This window comes from Macaca fascicularis, chromosome 3, assembly GCF_037993035.2.
Source record: "Macaca fascicularis isolate 582-1 chromosome 3, T2T-MFA8v1.1".
In the NCBI taxonomy this organism is placed as follows: Eukaryota; Metazoa; Chordata; class Mammalia; order Primates; family Cercopithecidae; genus Macaca; species Macaca fascicularis.
Genome location: NC_088377.1, coordinates 74,456,902 through 74,476,458, shown reverse-complemented (window position 1 = coordinate 74,476,458; position 19,557 = coordinate 74,456,902). Strand labels below are relative to the sequence as shown.

The 19,557-nt window shown below is 45.2% G+C and overlaps 1 pseudogene; it reads left to right on the top strand.

Moving 5' to 3' along the window:
* Positions 1–2,778: 2,778 nt before the first annotated feature.
* LOC135970135 (mesoderm-specific transcript homolog protein pseudogene) lies at positions 2,779–5,159 on the top strand (annotated as a pseudogene).
* The last annotated feature ends 14,398 nt before the right edge of the window (positions 5,160–19,557 follow it).

Here is a 19,557-nt window from a genome sequence, read left to right as displayed (position 1 = left end):
TGTGTTTATTCATTCATGTGCAATGGACACTTGGGTTGTTTCCATGTATTACCCATTGTAAATAATTCCACTCTGAATGTGGCTGCACAAGGATCTCTGAGTCCCTGCTTTCAATTCTTTTGAGTATATAACCAGAAGTAGAATTGCTGCATCATATGTTAATACTTTTTTTTTTTTTTTTTGATGGAGTCTCTCTCTGTGGCCCAGGTTGGAGTGCAGTGGCGTGACCTCGGCTCACTGCAACCTCCGTCTCCCAGGTTCAAGTGATTCTCCTGCCTCAGCCTCCCGAGTAGCTGGGATCACAGGCACCCGCCACTACGCCCAGCTAATTTTTGTATTTTTTAGCAGAGACAGGGTTTCACCATGTTGGCCAGGCTGGTCTTGAACTCCTGACCTCAGGTGATCCGCCCGCCTCAGCCTCTCAAAATGCTGGGATTACAGGCATGAGCCACCATGCCTGGCCAATTGTACTTCTAATGTTTCGAGGAACCACCACACTGTTTTCCACAATGGCCGTACCGTGTTACATTCCTACCAATAGTTCACAAGAGCTTCAATATCTCACATGACTGTAATTTATGGGCATATCAATTGCACAAGAAGGTCCAAGCTGGCCTTACTTAAAGGTCCAACAGTTAGTGCTGGCCATTAGCTGGGCACCTACAGTTCCTCAGTGGTGCCTGTGTCAGTCCTGGTATTCTAAGCAGATGCTAAGTCTGGATTTATTTGAGAAAACTCTAATAAGAGTGTAAGTAATTTATTAGGGAAAATTCTGCAAGAGAAAATGGGAAGGGAGCCAGCAAAGTCCAGGAGAGTCATCAGACCTCAGTGCAAGTCTAGCACCAGTGGAGAAGGGAAAGATGGGAACACAGTGCAGGGCAAGACTTCACGTGAGGTTCTGCAGAAGTTTCTGCAAAGCTAATGGGGAGCCCATGACAGGAGTGGTGCATTTCCCAGGAGTGGGCTTGCCTGAGAATCCTGCCATGCTCAATCACTGCCTGGGAGCAGTCGGGAAAGCTTGGCCTCCATGGAAACATGGTGATTGGTAGATTTCTGAGCACAGCAGCTGGGTAACTGGTCAACTCATCCCCTGTGCTCCAACATCTGAGGAAGATAAGTGGGAAAAAGATTGGTATAAAGAACTGCACCTGCTTTGTAACTTCATCCCATTCACAAGAAGGCAGAACAGCTTCTCTTTACATGGAAATTATTGCAGTGTATTGCAGTAGGCCTCTGGCAGGGCCTACTTCAATAGTGATACTTCTTCCCTGGACCTCTGCTGCAGCCTCCAGCACCACTCAAGGTCTCTATTCAAATGCCATCCTCTGCATAGGTTCTTCCCTGATGACCCATTTAAAATCTGAAACACCTCTACCCCAGTCACATTTCTTGCCCTACTTCCCTGCCTTACTTCCTTCTATGGTGGGTGTTGCCTTCTATATACTATGATTCATGTTTGGGTCCTTCACTAGTATATCAGTTCTACAACTGCAGGGGTTTGTCGGTTTTATTCAGTGTTATATCCCTAGCATTCACAAGTGGGATGGCCAAAGAATGTGCTCAGTGAAACAGACTTTTACTGAATAAAGAATAGTGGCTCATGTCTGTAATCCTAGCACTTTGAGAGACCAAAGCGTGAGGATCACTGGAGGCCAGAAGTTTGAGACCAGCCTGGGCAGCACGGCAAGACCCTATCTACAAATTTTTTTTTTTTTTAAATCTAAGCATGATGACAAATACCTGCTTGAGCCCAAGAGTTCCAGGCTCCAATGAGCTATGATCACACCAGTGCACTCCAGCTTGGGTGACAGAGTGAGACTTCATCACTAAAAAAGAAAAAAACAAAAAAAAAATGAAAAAAGTCTTTGACCTATTATGCACTGTCCTGCAGACTCTATTCATCTATGTATCATCTATCTATCCATCCATCCATCCGTCCATTTATCCATCTACATATCTGTATATCATCTATCCATTCATCCATCCATTTATCCATTCATCCATCCAACTATCCATCTAGCTACCTATTCATTCATCCGTCTATTTATTCATTCATCCATCTATCTATCCATCCATCCATTTATCCATCCATCCATTTATCCATCCATTTATCCATCGATCTAGCCATCCATCCATCCATTTATATATAATCTTATACAATTTATATATAATTTAATCCATTTATATATAATCTTATACAATTTTTCTCTACTTTGTTGTTATCCTTCAATTAATAAGAGCTAGAACACTCACATAATGTGTATGGGGTCACTCAATTGTGAGTGTTGGACCTTGGATGGGAACCCACACCTGTCTCTAAATCTACTATATTTCCCAGTAACATGCATGGCCTCATTACAGAGATACAGACAGAGAAAATGAGGAAGGAAGTGAGGGAGGAGGAAGGAAGTGACAACATCCACGTATACCTAAACCCTGCTAACTTCAAGTAGAGTATTCCGAGTCCCGTAACTAGAAAACCATCTTGACTGTTTATATTGTTTTGTTTATCCACTGAAATGTCCAACACTTTAGCATAGCTTCAACAAAGTGCTTTTAACGATGTGCCTCCATTATAAGGGCAGAGGGAGAATCTTCATGAATTTGAGTGATTTCTGCTTTGGAATCACACACATCTGCATCCCGGTAGCTTCTCTGAGCTATAAATAGATGAAAGAACTGCAAGACTCTGCCCTTACTAGTCCACCTGAGGAGAAAGCTTCCCAGCAAATTGAAGCTCTTTAGAATCCTTCTTGAGAAAATGCAGGCAACGGGTTCTCCCAAACATGGAGTCCTGTAGCCCAGGTCTTACTTGAATCAGGTAAGAGGCGGGCGGGGAAGGAGTGATCTCCCCGTGCACCCTCGCAGCCCGCTTCAGGAGTGGGACTAGCGCTCCTTGGTGGGTGTGGCTCGTGTGCGTGGGCCACACCAATCCTGGGGGGCAGGATGAGGGAGTGGTGGGTCCAGGTGGGGCTGTTGGCCGTGCCCCTGCTTGCTGTGTACCTGCACATCTCACTCCCTCAGCTCTCCCCTGCCCTTCACTCATGGAAGTCTTCAGGCAAGTTTTTCACTTACAAGGGACTGCGTATCTTCTACCAAGACTCTGTGGGTGTGGTTGGAAGTCCAGAGATAGTTGTGCTTTTACACGGTTTTTCAGCATCCAGCTACGATTGGTACAAGATTTGGGAAGGTCTGACCTTGAGGTTTCATCGGGTGATTGCCCTTGATTTCTTAGGCTTTGGCTTCAGTGACAAACCGAGACCACATCACTATTCCATGTTTGAGCAGGCCAGCATCGCGGAAGCACTTTTGCAGCATCTGGGGCTCCAGAACCGCAGGATCAACCTTCTTTCTCATGACTATGGACATACGGTTGCTCAGGAGCTTCTCTACAGGTACAAGCAGAATCGATCTGGTCGGCTTATCATAAAGAGTCTCTGTCTGTCAAATGGAGGTATCTTTCCTGAGACTCACCGTCCACTCCTTCTCCAAAAGCTACTCAAAGACGGAGGTGTGCTGTCACCCATCCTCACACGACTGATGAACTTCTTCGTGTTCTCTCGAGGTCTCACCCCAGTCTTTGGGCCGTATACTCGGCCCTCTGAGAGTGAGCTGTGGGACATGTGGGCAGGGATCCGCAACAATGATGGGAACTTAGTCATTGACAGTCTCTTACGGTACATCAATCAGCGGAAGAAGTTCAGAAGGCGCTGGGTGGGAGCTCTTGCCTCTGTAACTATCCCCATTCATTTTATCTATGGGCCATTGGATCCTGTAAATCCCTATCCAGAGTTTTTGGAGCTGTACAGGAAAATGCTGCTGCGGTCCACAGTGTCGATTCTGAATGACCGCATTAGCCACTATCCACAGCTAGAGGATCCCATGGGCTTCTTGAATGCATATATGGGCTTCATCAACTCCTTCTGAGCCGGAAAGAGTAGCTTCCCTGTATTACCTCCCCTATTCCCTTATCTGTTGTGTATTCCACTTAGGAAGAAATGCCCAAGAGAGGTCCTGGCCATCAAACATTATTCTCTCACAAAGTCCACTACTCAAATTGGTGAACAGTGTATAGGAAGAAGCCAGCAGGAGCTCTGACTAAGGTTGACATAATAGTCCACCTCCCATTACTTTGACATCTGATCAAATGTATCTTGGCTTTGTTTTTGTGTTATTAGGAAATTCTGATGAGCATTACTATTCACTGATGAAGAAAGACGTTCTTTTGCATAAAATACTTTTTAACACTTTGGATTTCTCTGAAATATTTAGAAGTGCTCATTTCTGGCCCAGCCCCAACAGGAATTCTATAGTAAGGAGGAGGCGAAGGGGGCCTCCTTCCCTCTCCTTGAATGACTTTATGGGCACATGCCTTTTAAAAGTTCTCTAAGCAACACAGAGCTGAGTCCTCTTTGTCATACCTTTGGATTTAGTTTCATCTGCTGCTTTTAGTTATAAACATTTTGTTAAAATAGATATTGGTTTAAATAATATAGTATTCTAGGTATTTGATTTAAGACTATGATTTACCTATACATTATGTATATTTTATAAAGACACTAAACCAGCATATCCTTACTCTGCCAAAGTAGTGAAGTTAATTAAACATGTTTGATTTCTGAATAAATTGAACTAAATCTAAACTACTTCCTAAAATCACAGGACTTTAAGGACCACTAGCATCTGTGCCAGATATTCACTGTTATTAGCTGGGAAGACCAATTCTAACAGCAAATAACAGTCTGAGACTCCTCATACCTCAGTGCTTAGAAGCATGTTTCTCTTGAGCTACTATAGAGGGGAAGGGATCCTTGTGTAGTCCAAGTCACCATGCTGAATGTACACTGATTCCTTTATGATGACTGCTTAACCCCCATTGCCTGTCCCAGAGAAGCTTTCCAATGGAGCTCAGTAATTCCTATACTTCACAGACAGGAAAGTTCCAGAAACTTTAAGAACAAACTCTGAAAGACCTATGAGCAAATGGTGCTGAATACTTTTTTTTAAAGCCACATTTCATTGTCTTAGTCAAAGCAGGATTAAGTGATTATTTAAAATTCATTTCTTAAAATTAGCAACTTCAAGTATAACAACTTTGAAAATGGAATAAGTGTTTATTTTCTATTAATAAAGATGAATTGTGACCAAATAAAAGAAAATGCATGATTAATGAGCCATGTAGAACACATGCCAGAATCCACATGCTTTTAAGTGCGTTCTGCATAGAAGCAGGGATTGTTGGTATCCAAGATATAAGGGCCTCTGTACACAGGATTCCTCTTCTTGTTCCAGAAAAGAGAGGAGATGAAAAAATGCATCTACGGCTAAAGAGGCCTGGAAAACAGAGGTTGCTTTGAGAGAAGTATGACGTAACTGTGAAAGGAAAATAAATCTGGGGGCCCCAAATCACTAAGCTAAAGGGAAAAGTCAAGCTGGAAACTGCTTAGGGCAAACCTGCCTCCCATTCTATCCAAAGTCAGTCCTCTGCTCACTGAGATAGAAGCATATCTGATTGCCTCATTTGAAACAAAGGCTCATCAGGAATGATCCAACCACTTGTCTCTTACCTACCTATGACCCGAAAGCCTCTCCCCACTTCGAGTCGCCTGGCCTTTGCCTCCAGCCGTCCCACCTTTCTGGACTGAATTAATGTACATTTTACACATATTGATTGATGTCTCATGTCTCCCTAAAATGTGTGAAATCAAGCTGTACCCTGACCACCTTGGGCACATGTCGTCGGGACCGCCTGAGGCTGGGTCACAGGTGTGCACCCTCAACCCTGGCAAAATCAACTTTCTCAATTAACTGAGACCTGTCTCACATTTTCAAGTTCACATAACCTTCCTGCAAAAGAATTTGAATGCCTCTGTTTGACAGTTTTCACATTTAGCAGCATAACTAACACTTCTCTTAGCACTATGAACAAGGAACTCCTTATTGAAAATAGAAAGCTGACTGAGATTCTGAAGGGCTTGTTTAGTTTACAGACAAAAGCAAATACCCCATCAACACAAGATTGACAGCACCTGAAGGCCCACTGTGTGCTGCTTTGAAATCCACCTCATCTCTCGGTGATAAAGCACGCTCTGAAGAGACTCTGCAAGACCAGCTTTTCCGTAAGTGGACTGTGGGTTATTTATAGTCACTCTGCACGTGTGCTAATGAGCCATGGCCACCCGGCAGACATGATTTAACTTTCTATGATTCTTGGTTTTCTCATCTGTAAAATTACAAGGTCGGACAAGTTTAATTCTAAGAACTGTTGAACTGACCGGGCATGGTGGCTCATGCCTGAAATCCCAGCACTTCAGGAGGCTGCAGATCACGAGGTCAGGAGTTTGAGACCAACCTGACCAACATGGTGAAACCCCGTGTCTATTAAAAATACAAAAATTAGCCGGGCGTGGTGGCATGTGCCTGCAATCCCAGCTACTCGGGAGGCTGAGGCAGGAGAATCACTTGAACTCGGGAGACAGAGGTCGCAGTGAGCCGAGATTGCACCATTGCACTCCAGCCTGTGTGACAGAGCTAGACGCTGTCTCAAAAAATAAATAGATAAATAAATAAAAACTAAGAACCGTTGAAATAAAACATTCCCTGCTCTCAGGACACTGTGGTTAAAATAGTAAGCTATTTTGACTTCTTCATAACCCTGACTGTCCTTCCTCCCCATTGATTCTCAACAGAGATTTTCTGCCTGCTCTAACTTACCCAAAACATTAGCGCAGCTGATGATCTGACACACTGAACAATGACTAAACGGTGACTGAGAAAAGGCCACTTGCTAAATGTATGTAGGTAAGTGTTCTAACCTCTCTAGGTCTCAATGCTGGTGTATGGAAGACATACTTGATAGCAATAACTTAAGCCTGAAAATAACACTATGGTCTAAGGAAATGTGTGTTCAAAGTTCCAAGCTAAGGAATCCAGAAGTGGCCAACCTGAAGATTCACTCCTTATCTGTGAAGGACATCAGAAGCCCTGGCCCATCCCCTTGAAATGCAGGCTCTACAGGGGCTCGAGGCCCTTTGTTTTGGGTTACGTACAGGTTGCTAGGTGGGGGTTGCTAAGTGAAAAAACGTTATAACCTGCATACATTTTTGTAAAAGGTAGGGAGTCTCCTGTCCAGCCTGCCACTCCTGGACTGCACCATTTGTAAGTCCTCAATAAACCCTTTTGTCACAGGACTCTTTGGGTGCCGCTTCGCCAGCTGGAAACCTCTGTGGCTGGCAGCACCTCTGCCTGAGCTTTGCTTATGACCGCTGGGTTGGCTCTGCCCACTCAGCCCAGCAGGCTGTGCTGAGCTGGCTGTGCTCGGCTCTCAATATCGGCCCAGATCCCACACTCGCTGTGAGTGAGCCAGGTGCAGAGTGGCGAGGGCTGTGTGAGCGAGCAAGCATGGGGCACAGCCATGGCACAGCCAAGTGCACCACCTGCTAAGGTGGGGTGGGCAGCTCCAGGCACCAGCACAGGCACAAGCTCTGTACAAGGCTGTGGCTGGACCAGATGTGCCTCAAGTGGCTTCCGCCTTGGGTGCTGGCATCTGGATAAGGGGAACATGATGGTTCCTGAAAATTCAGACACCAGCAACCACAGAGGCCTAAGTGCATGTTACACCGTGTCACAGCTGTGGATTAGGGAGTCCCAAGACCTGGGACCCCAGAAGGTTTACCGCTCTTCCCTTGTAGTCCAGCAAATGAGTGTGTCACCACCCACTTCTTGGCTGGCCAGCCAGGAACTTGTTACAGCCCTTTTCGCTCCTGCCATTTAGCAAGCTCTGGGTTCTTGTCCCATGACCAAGAATAAGGTTATGTGGACAACCGGAGAGAGCAAGGTGGAGAAGAATTTTATTGAGCAACATAACAGCTCTCAACATGAGAGGGGAACCCGAAGTGTAGCCCCTTCCCCAAGGCAGTTAGTCCCAGTGTGTGGCTGAGTCTGGGGTTTTATGGGCTCAGAATGGGGGAGTGCGTGCTGATTGATTCATGGGTGGGCCTGGAAAAAGCATCATTTGATTGTCTAAAAAGGCATAGAGGAAGTTCTCACTCTAGCCCTGGGCTGTAATAGCTAGGTTTTCAGGCTTTGAGCTGTCTTTGGCTTGAAGGTCGGACTTCACCAGGGACCTGCCTCTGGCTGCCTAGGAATTTGTCTTCCTCCTGCCACTTCCTCCTGTCACCTTCACTGGCTCTGGGTCTTCTCTTTGGCTTCTGGGACATGGTGCCATCTCTACTGGAGTCAACAAGGGTCCGGCGCAATAGCTGGAAATTTGCAGAAGAAAAGAAAAGTTGCTCAAGGATGGGTGATGAAACAAATAACGAGGATGAAGCTAACAAATAGCATTCTATTTCTCAAGATTATAACAGCCCAAGATTATTGAAAGGAAATCACATTTGGAGCTGTCTCTCTGGGCTAGTTTGCTGGCAGATCTGCATGGTGGACCACACTCTCACCTGTCTTTTGTGTCCTTCAGCATGATGAACTCTGCTGTACGCGTCCTGGTCCTGGATCCGCTATTACCAACAAGCTAATTGAGTTTGCTGGACTTGAAAATGCATCCCTGTAGGTAATGTGATGATGTAATGCTGTGTTCCTGCCCTCTGGATTTCCTCCTGCCATTACGGAGGCCTTATTTATGAGAATGGAAACAAAATCAAAAACAAAAAAAACAGGATCGCCTTTTGATGTGACTTAAACAAGGCTGGAACAGAGCCTGAGGCTTAGCTTTCCACATGCCCCTGAGATGCCAGGACTCAAGTGAAGCAGGAAAATCCCAGAAAGCAGGTGGGGGTCCGTGAGGGTCTGGTGGACACAGGTCTGAGGAGGACAGGAACATAGGTGCAGGGAGGATGCCTGGAAGAAGGGTGAGCAAATGGCAAATGCTGGATGCACAAGCACCAGTTATGAACAGAAGGAGGACGGAGCTGGGTCAAATAATCCAGCAGACACTGAGATGAGTTTGGAGGGAAGGCAGGACCCCTCTGAAGTCTAAGGAAAAAGAGCATGACAGACTGCCCAGGACAGGTGGTATGCCCAACACAGGACAAGCTGGAGACAGACGGGGAAGTCCATCTGGGCTGTGCAAGGGAAAGCTAGAAACTGTCACCGCTGGTCAGCTACTGGAAAATCAGTGAGCCCCTCTGTGCCAGAGGTGGGGCTGTGGAAAGCCAGGCAAGCCACCTGCCCTCATAGAACTAACCTTCTAGTGCTGTAATTAACCGATAGGGCATGAAGACAGACACACAGACCAGTGGAATAGAATCAAGTCCAGAAATAAACCCTTGTATATGTAGTCAAATGACTTAGAACCAAAAGCATTCAGTGCTGAAAGGACTCTTTTTTTTTTTTTTTTTTTTTTTTTTTTTTTACTTTTTTGAGATGGAGTCTCACTGTGTCAGCTCGGCTGAAGTACAATGGCGCGATCTGGACTCACTGCAACCTCCGCCTCCTGAGTTCAAGTGTTTCTCCTGCCTCCACCTCCCAAGTAGCTGGGGTTACAAGTGCTCACCACAATGCCCGGCTATTTTTTGTATTTTTGGTAGAGACGGGGTTTCACAATGTTGGCCGCTGGTCTTGAGCTCCTGACCTCAGGTGATCTGCCTGGCTTGGCCTCCTAAAGTACTGGGATTACATGCCTGAGCCACTGGACCAGTCCTTGAGCTATACAGCTTTCTGAAAGCTGCTCAATTGTAAATTTAGGTGCTCAATTGCTATAAACTTAGGTCCCTTAATCAGTCTGCTTTTTTTTTTTTTTTTTTTTTTTTTTTGAGACAGGGTTTTACTCTGTCACACAGGCTGAAGTATAATGGTGCAATCATGGCTTACCACAGCCTGAAACTTCGGGGCTCCAAGGATTCTCCTGCCTTAGCCTCCTGAGTAGCTGTGGCTACAGGTGTGCACCACCACACCTGGCTATTTTTTTTTTTAATCTTTTGTAGAGATGGGGTTTTGCTATGTTGCCCAGGCTGGTCTCAAACTGCTGGCCTCAAGTGATCCTCCCAATTTGGCCTCCCAAAGTGCTGGGATTACTGGTATGAGCCACTGCACCTTGCTACTAAGGCTGCTTGAAGCGGAACAGACAATGAAATAAAGTGGTTATTACCTGGCAGACACAGTGCGTCCGAGAAGATATTCGTGTTACTTCAGTCTCTTTTGTCAAAAAGCTTTCTGATAAAAGTCAAAATGAATTATGAATTTTCATCATGAATCCTCTCCTTCTTTCTCCCGGTGCAGTGAACAGAGCCTCTAAAGTTGCCCTTGGGGTATCTCTTATCATACCGTTTTGCTCTTCAACATTCCCACCATAATTAACTACTTTTTGTGTTGCCTTTCATTTAGAGCTACGCCCAGTGCAATGACTGCCTCCTAGCAAATACTTCATGTCCTCAGCAGCACAATGAAGTTAGAAAAAAATGCAAAAATACTTCCTGAGTGAGTAAATGACGATGTTTTTTGTAATGCAATGCACACACAGACACACACCACTTCCAATGAAGGAAATCATTAAAATATTTTTAACCCCTTTCACATCAATATTGTCCATGTTAACTGAATCACTACTTGGCAAAATGAATATATATATATATCATTAAATTGGACTGTGAGAGCTGAGCATAAACACGTTGCAGAAGAAAAGTCCTGGTTTGTGATGACAGGTGAAAGGAAATAGTGCTTGTCTCCTAATGGAAGAGAAATTTCCCAGGAAGGGAAAAAATAAAAGCAACCTGGAACAAAAGCAACATGAATCAATTTCATTCTGAAAGGAACACAGTGAAACAATGTTGCTAAATGAGACACAATTTCCGACAAAGATCCTCTCTGTTCTCCAAGAACTTTTATTGTGCTGTGCTTACCAAGAAGTATGTGTTTTCTTCCCAAAAAAAGACAATGTACTTTATTTTATGCGTGGTACCTCTCTTTGTCTCTTCTCCCCACTTGCTGCAATTTAAGCTGTCTATTGTAGTGCTCTATCTCTAATCAGCCCTAAATATCTGAAAAGTCCTGAGTTTGCAAGAATTAAAAAAAAAAAAATAGGGCCTCAGGTATGACAGCAATAGATCCTCCTGTCCCCTCGGGATGACATTCCCACACTTTGAAGACCACAGATCCTCCAGTAACAAACAGTAGCTCCTGGTTGCCTCATGTCTTTGTGTAGAGGTCACAATACCTGCAAGGGAAAGGGCATTGCTGGGAGAGCCTGGGCTACTTTTACGAAACACAGTAGGGGAAGCTTCATGTTAAAGGCAACATTTGGGTGAGAGGGAAGGTAGAGATACAGTCCTTGAACTCAAGGATGTCATAATGGAAAGCAAAGTTTACGATGCAAAAAAACCCTTTACACTTAACCCCAAATTGCTATAAGCTACTTTCTTTATTTTTGGAGACAGGGTCTCCCTGTGTTGCCCAGGCTGAAGTGTGTGCAATGGCGTGATCATAGCTCACTGAAGCCTCAAACTCCTGGGCTCAAGTGATCCTCCTGCCTCAGCCTCTGAGCAGCTGGCACGTAGGTGTGTGCCACCAGGCCCAGCTAATTTTGTAAATATTTATTTTTTGTAGAGATGTTTCCCAGGCTGGTCTGGAACTCCTGGCCTCAAGTGATCCTCTCTTCTCGGCCTCTTGAAGTGCTGGGATTACAGGCGTGAGCCACCGTGCCCGACTGCTATTCAGCTACTTTCAAGCACTGTGCCCTTGCCTCCTTAAACCTCGGTTTCCTAATCTCTAAAATGGGATAACAGTAACATCAGCTGCAAAGGATTGCTGTAGGGAGCAAATCATATCATACACGCAAGGCTAGTATCACTGTGGTAAGAGCTGGAGAAATACCACTTCTTGTTGTTATTATTTGTATAGTGAGCTTTTTATACCTTAGCATTCCTTGGTGTAGTGAGTGATTAATATCATCTTATTTTTAATGAATGAACAATTAGAACCCAATTAAGCAAAGAGAATTGCATTACTTTTCTGATTAAAAGCCTGATACCAAAGGATGAAATTTGAACTCTGTCGCGTGGCTTTCCATCTGGCGCCACGCTCACCCACTGGCCTCTTCCCTGTCAGTACAAGCTCTGCTGAGCCACCTGAAATTACACACACTCACTGAACATTCACCGCATTTGAACTTGACTTGTGCCTGTGGGTCCGAACATAGCATGTGCTCAGTCCTTTCCTCTATGACCAACAAATGGCAGATGGGAGTGGGTCGGAGAATTCCTATGTGACCTTCAATGCCCAACCCAGATGCCCCTTTCCCTGTGAAGCCATCCCTTGGCGCCCTCCTCCGGGTTCACACCATATTTGATGCCAGTGCTTCTCAAATTGTGGTCCCTGGACCAGAAGCAGCAGCATCATCTGGGCACATATTAGGCCAGTATCACTGTAATAGAGGCTGGAGAAATACCACTTGTTGTTGTTATTATTATAGTGAGCTTTTTGTACCTTAACATGTGTTAGAAATGCAAATTACTTGGCTCCATCGTGGACCCACTGAATCAGAAACTGCGGCTGGGACTCAGCAATCTGCGCTTTAAGGAGCCTTTCCCATGATTCTGATGCACACTCACATTAGAGAACCATAGCTCGATGCAAACTTCCACTTTACCATACCTCCTGCACTTTCAAAATCACGTGCTTAAACATATGACTCTGTCCTACAAGAGTTAGCTTTTAGCCAACTTCTTTTACCTTCTTGTGTCCTAATTTTCCTCATCTTTTAAAAGTAGGAATGATCATTTTACCTTACAAGAATGCTTCAAATTAGCATTAATAAATATAAACTGTGATCTATAATATATCTCAAACACTAGTGTCCTCCAGATCCCTCCACCCTCACCTCTCAACTGTTTATTCATGATTGCCTAGTGTAATGGTCTGCATATAAAACTGCCCATTGCTTTGCCAAAGAGACCCACCCAAGAGGTATAATTCCAGGTGGAGAGTCGGCTAGGCTTTGGGAACTGTGCGATCTATCGCAAACATCAACAAAAATGACTGAACTATTACAAATGAGTGAACCATGAGTAAACTCTTCAGCATGAGGTAGAGATGGCAGGAAAGGGAAGAAAGATTTATGGCTAGCTCCTAGAGAGGATGAATCAAGCCAGGGTCAAGAAAGGATAAGTTAGAGGGATGGATATAGAACTTTGCAATCAACTTACTGTGATTGTGCCCTTGGGGTGGCTGTGTTGTATGTGAGTTTTCTCTCCATTGCTAAATGAGTATGCATAAAGATCCCAGAAATTGCACAATTTTGCCCATGAGCCTGGTTCTATACACATGGAAGGGCCTGCATGATGGATAACTGAAGGAGGCGTGGTGGCCACAATGACGTCACCTATGTGGCTCACGTACCAGATAAAAATGTGTCACAGGCTCCATGCAGCTTTCCTGGCTGGAAGAGTTCTACAGATTTGGTGAACACATACTAAATGTTTTAGGAGTCAGGCAGGGCTTGCAGTCATCAGGGAAAGCTTCCCAGAAGTGAGCCATGGGTTTAAAGAGATCTGGGGTTCAGATTGGCAGACAGCGTTCAATGAATATTTCAGCCAAGGGAATAGCTGAGCACCCCCCACTAAGTGCTCTCATAAAACACCATTTGTTTATCTCATAGCACTTTTCACAATTTGTAATTATTGTTCATTTATTTAGGGTTGGTTTCATCCTTCTCCTATACATGCTAGTTGGGCAAGGGCCACATCCAACCTTTTTTTTTTTAATTATTTTATCCTGAGCATCTTAGAACTGGATCTAGTATGGGGTAGGTTCTCAATATATGTTTTTAATGTTCATCTCAATGGACACTGTTTAAATGAATGAATGAGTCAGGCCAGCTGACCAGGTAAGGCAGTGCCTAGTTCCAGAAGGCTCTGACATCTTTGCTGGAAAATCTGCTCTTAATATCATAGTCAGTAGACAATTGTGAGCTCCTGGAAAACAAAAATTATTGGCCGGGCATAGTGGCTCATGCCTATAATCCCAGCACTTTGGGAGGCTGAGGCAGGTGGATCACTCGAGGTCAGGAGTTCAAGACCAGCCTGTCCAACAGGGTGAAACCTTGTCTCTACTGAAAAATACAAAAATTAGCCAGGAATGGTGGTGGGCGCCTGGAATCCCAGCTATTCGGTAGGCTGAGGCAGCAGAATCGCTTGAACCCATGAGGGAGAGGTTGCAGTGAGCTGGGGTTGTGCCACTGCACTCTAGCCTGGGCAACAGAGTAAGACAATGTCTCAAACAAACAAACAAACCAACCAAGATTTCCCAATAATCATTAATTCAGTGAATTTATTCAGTAGTAGACTGTGCCAGACACCATACAAAGTTTAATCAGAGAGCACCCCTCCATTAAAGGAGTCCAGACTCTGAATGTGGGCAGGGATTGGCTGTGTACATGAGCAGCAATAACACAGAACAGGAAGGATGCCTGCCGCATGGGAGAGGTAGGAGTTCAGTGTGGAGAGATGGAAGGACAAAGAGCTTCAAGTCTGTCTAGAGACAGCTTGTTGATGTGGAGCTGGGGAGACCGGGAGAGAGCAGGTGGTTGAGTTTGGCTACATCCTCTTTGCCTCCCCCACAATGTTTAGCATACTGCATTGCACACTGCTGGCATTTAATGACAGTAATGTCTGTTGCATTATTACTTACTTCCTTGATCAAGGACGTGACAGAAGGCAACTGCGAATATTTTAAATGCAACTTTATCCAAACTGGAACTTGTTTTTTTTCACCAACCAAATTAACATTCAATTTAAAACAGGTCCTAAAGGTTCATCCATCAAAGGGGGATAGAAAGGATGATTTTTGTGTGTGTGGAGTATTGAGTCGTTTATCATTGCCTGAGAATTTGTAAGAGTTATGCAAGTAGGCAAAGACGGCCCATGTATGGCTCACATTGTGTCAAGGGCTTCATCCTAAAAGCAGCCTTTGGACAGTTTTAAAACTGGGGCATTTGGTCAGAACCTGCGTTTTAGGAAGATCACCTGTATGGTTTTCTTTGTTTTGTTTTTGAGATGGAGTCTCACTCTGTCACCCAGACTGGAGTACAGTGGCACAATCTTGGCTCACTGCAACCTCCACCTCCCAAGTTCAAGCATTTCTTCTGCCTCAGCCTCCTGAGTAGCTGGGATTATAGGTGTGCGCCAACATGCCTGGCTAATTTTTTGTATTTTTAGTAGAGACAGTGTTTCACCATATTGGCCAGGCTGGTCCTAAACGTGTGACCTCGTGATCCACCCGCCTCAGCCTCCCAAAGTGCTGGGATCACAAGCATGAGCCACCATGCCCGGCCTCACTTGCAAGGTTTTTGAGGGATGGGTTGGTGGTAGGAATGGCTAGTCTTCCTCGCTGCTCCAATAGTAACTACACTTCTTTTTTTTTTTTTGAGACGGAGTCTCGCTCTGTCGCCAGGGCTGGAGCTCAGTGGCCCGATCTCAGCTCACTGCAAGCTCCGCCTCCCGGGTTCCCGCCATTCTCCTGCCTCAGCCTCCTGTGTAGCTGGGACTACAGGCGCCCGCCACCTCGCCCGGCTAGTTTTTTGTATTTTTTTAGTAGAGACGGGGTGTCACCGTGTTCGCCAGGATGGTCTCGATCTCCTGACCTCGTGATCCGCCCGTCTCGGCCTCCCAAAGTGCTGGGATTACAGGCTTGAGCCACCGCGCCCGGCCAGTAACTACACTTCTCCCCTCTCTCATTGCAAGCCTCTTATGGAATAGGATTGTAATTATTGGCTCATGTGTCCTTTCTCCCACCAGAGAGAAGGGCAAGTTTTTGAGGTCATGGAGTGGGGCCTTATTCTTAGCAATCTCTCAGTATTGTATTAGCTAGCAAATTGTCAGGAGGGAAAACAAATGACAAACAATTTCAGTAATTCTGGCAATAAATGCGGCTAGCCTGAACTAAGGTAACATTTGTGAAACATGGAGGGCAGGCACAGTGGCTCACGCCTGTAATCCCGGCACTTTGGGAGGCCATGGTGGGAGGCTCACAAGGTCAGGAGATCGAGACCATCCTGGCCAACATCCTTGCCTCCACTAAAACTACAAAAATTAGCTGGGCATGGTGGCACGTGCCTGTAATCCCAGCTACTTGGGAGGCTGAGGCAGGAGAATTGCTTGAACCAGGGAGTCAAAAGTTGCAGTGAGCTGAGATCATGCCACAGCACTCCAGCCTGGTGACAGAACAAGACTCTGTCTCAAAAAAAAGAATGGAATGTGGGCATCAGATGTCTGCTATGCTTTAGCTGGAAGATATACAGGACTTTGTCACAGATGGTGGGGGTGAAGGAGGAGGAGTCAGGGATTTGAATGACTTAGGTAGAGAATGATGGGTGGCTCTTTGGGACAGGGCACAGAGGAGGAGAAACACATTTAGAGAAGCATAGCATAGGTTCAGTTTGGGACATGTTGTATTTAACAAACCAATGGATCTTTGAAGCAGAGATGTCTAAAATGGGTTGGATTTGCATGTATAAGGTTCAGAAACAAAGTTGAGCTAAGGAATTCGATGACTCCAAAAATCAATAGAGTGATAAAGACAGAGAAAGACATGAAGTCAGTCACCTGCTGTACAATATTTGGTATTATCTAATTTTTGCCAACTGGGCCATTATAAGACAGCACCTCAATGCTGTTCTACTTTTCATTTAGGTATTTATCTATATTCTTTTTTGCCTACCAGAGCTCCTTCTTCCGCGAATTGCCTTGAAATATCTTTGGCCTATTTTTCTTTCTTTTTTTTTTTTGTCCTTTTTGTCATTGGAGGATTTCTTTGTGTACTCTAGAAATTATTCCCTTGACTGTTTTAGGCACTGGGAATTTCTTCCCACACTCTGAGGTCTATTTAATTTGTATTTGCAGTTTCTAGCTTATGCCAGGGGAAGTAATGCATTAACTGAGCCCCAGAAATACAGTGGAAGAAGCACATTTCAGAGTAAGGTAAGGTTGGAGAGTAGACATATTGATTGAAGAGTGTAGGAATTTGACAGGCAAAGCCAAATATGTACCAACTGATGGGAATGGCATGTTTTTACAGGCTGTAATGTGGTTTGGATGTGTGTTCCCACCCAAATCTCATGTTCAATTGTAATTCCCCGTGTTGGATGTGGGGCATGGTAGGAGGTGATTGAGTCATGGGGGTGGATTTCTCATGAATGGTTTAACACTAAACTTGGTGCTGTTCTCATGATCATGAGTTATTTTGAGATCTGGTGGTTTAAAAGTGTGTAGCACCGCCCCCACCCTCCTCCCCTGCTCTTGCTCCTTCTCCAGCCATGTGAAGTGCCTGCGTCCCCCTTTGCTTCCCGCCATTATTGAAAGCTCCCTCAAACCTTCCCAAAAGCAGATTCCTCCATGCTTCCTATACCTCCTGCAGAACCAGGAGCTCTTCTTTATAAATTACCCAGTCTCAGGTATTTCTTTATAGCAAAGCGAGAATGGCCTAACACAGGGCACAGTTACAGAAAAGCCCAGGTGTGGGGCTGTGATAGGGTGGAGAGCCGCAGGGAGGAAGAGTGAGCATGAATGAGACGTTCATGTTGACAGAAAGCCAGGGGAGAGGGATAGGGGGAGCTTGGACCACAGTCTATAAAGAGCAGCAGATGTCAGTCTAAACATCTCGGGGTGGTGGAAGTTAAGCAGAGACCTGGCCAGAGATTTCCTTTAGTAAGCTTAGCCTGGAAGTGGCATGGAAGGCGCTCAGAACAGGGGAGACTAGAATTGGGATGCCAATTTAGGGAACCTGGCAACAGGGTAGGGTGGTGAGTTTTATGTGTCAACCTGGTTAGGCTGTGGTACCCACTTATGGAATCAAACACTAATCTAGGTGTTTCTGTGAAGGTGTCTTGTGGATGTGATTAACAGCTCCAATCCATTGACTACTTCTTATTTTTGAGACGGAGTCTTGCTCTGTTGCCCAGGCTGGAGTGCAGTGGCATGATCTCGGCTCACTGCAACCTCCGCCTCCCAGGTTCAAGTGATTCTCCTGCCCCAGGTGATCCGCCCGCCTCGGTCTCCCAAAGTGCTGGGATTACAGGTGTGAGCCACCACACCTGAACAATCCATAGACTTTAAAGTAGCTTTAAGTGAAGGGGGCTTAAGTAAAGTCTGTGAAATGGGTGGATTCCTCTTCCCACCCATGGATTCTTCTTTCAGTTGAAGGCCTGAAGAGTAAAACTGAGGGCCAGGCACAGTAGCTCACACCTATAATCCCAGCACTTTGGGAGGCCAAAGCAGGCAGATTACCAGAGGTCAGCAGTTCAAGACCAGCCTGGCCAACATGGCGAAACACCATCTCTACTAAAAATACAAAAATTAGCTGGGCGTGGTGGCGGGCACCTGTAATCCCAGCTACTCAGGAGGCTGAGACAAAAGAATCACTTGAACCAGGGAGGCGGAGGTCGCAGTAAGCTGAGATCGTGTCATTGTACTCCAGCTCAGGCAACAAGAGTGAAACTCCATCTCTGAGGTTTTCTGGAGAAGAACAAACTCTACCTCAAGACTGTGATAGACTAATTCTGCCCCAGTTTCCAGCCTGCCCTTATACATTTTGGACTTACCAGTCCCTACAATCATAAAAGCCAATTTCTTCAACTCTCTTTCTCTCTCTCTCATAACACTCATCCCTAGGGGAGAAAAGATAAATAAATCCTATCAGTTCTCTTTCTCTGGAGAACTGATTGACACAGGAGGTAGGTTATTGGCCTTTGAAGCTTTCTGTTGTTTCACGCCATCAACTGGAAATTAAATTTTAAAAGACACACACAATTCAATATATGTATATTTTTATTTAGAAATTATTTACATGTACCCAAGTACTAATATGTTGTATATATTACAAAACAGGAAAATAGAAGAATTTTAAAGAATGAACTACGGGTCGGGCATGGTGGCTCACGCCTGCAACCCCAACACTTTGGGAGGCTGAGGCAGGCTGGTCTCAAACTCCTGACCTCTTGATCTGCCTGCCTTGACCTCCCAAAGTGCTGGGATTACAGGCATGAACCACCATGCCTGGCCTCACCTGCATAGTTTTTGAGGGATGGGTTGGTGGTAGAATTGGCTAGTCTTCCTCCATGATCCCATAGTAACTATGCTTCTCCCCTCTCTCATTGCAAGCCTCTCATGGGATACGATTGTAATTATTTGCTCATGTGTTCTTCCCTCCCACCAGAGAGAAGGGTAAGTTTTTTGAGGTCATGGAGTGGGCCTTATACTTAGAAATCTCTCAGTAGTATATTAGCTAGCAAAATTGTCAGGAGGGAAAACAAATGACAAACAATTTCAGTGATTCAGGCAAGAAATGAGGCTGACCTGAGGCAAGGTAACATTTGTGAAAAATGGAAGCCAGGCACAGTGGCTCACTCCTGTAATCCCAGCACTTGGGGAGACCATGGCGGGAGGATCACGAGGTCAGGAGATCGAGACCATCCTGGCCAACATGGTGAAACCCTGTCTCTACTAAAACTACAAAAATTAGCTGGGCGTGGTGGCATGTGCCTGTAATCCCAGCTACTCGGGAGGCTGAGGCAAGAGAACTGCTTGAACCAGAGAGTCGAAGGTTGCAGTGAGT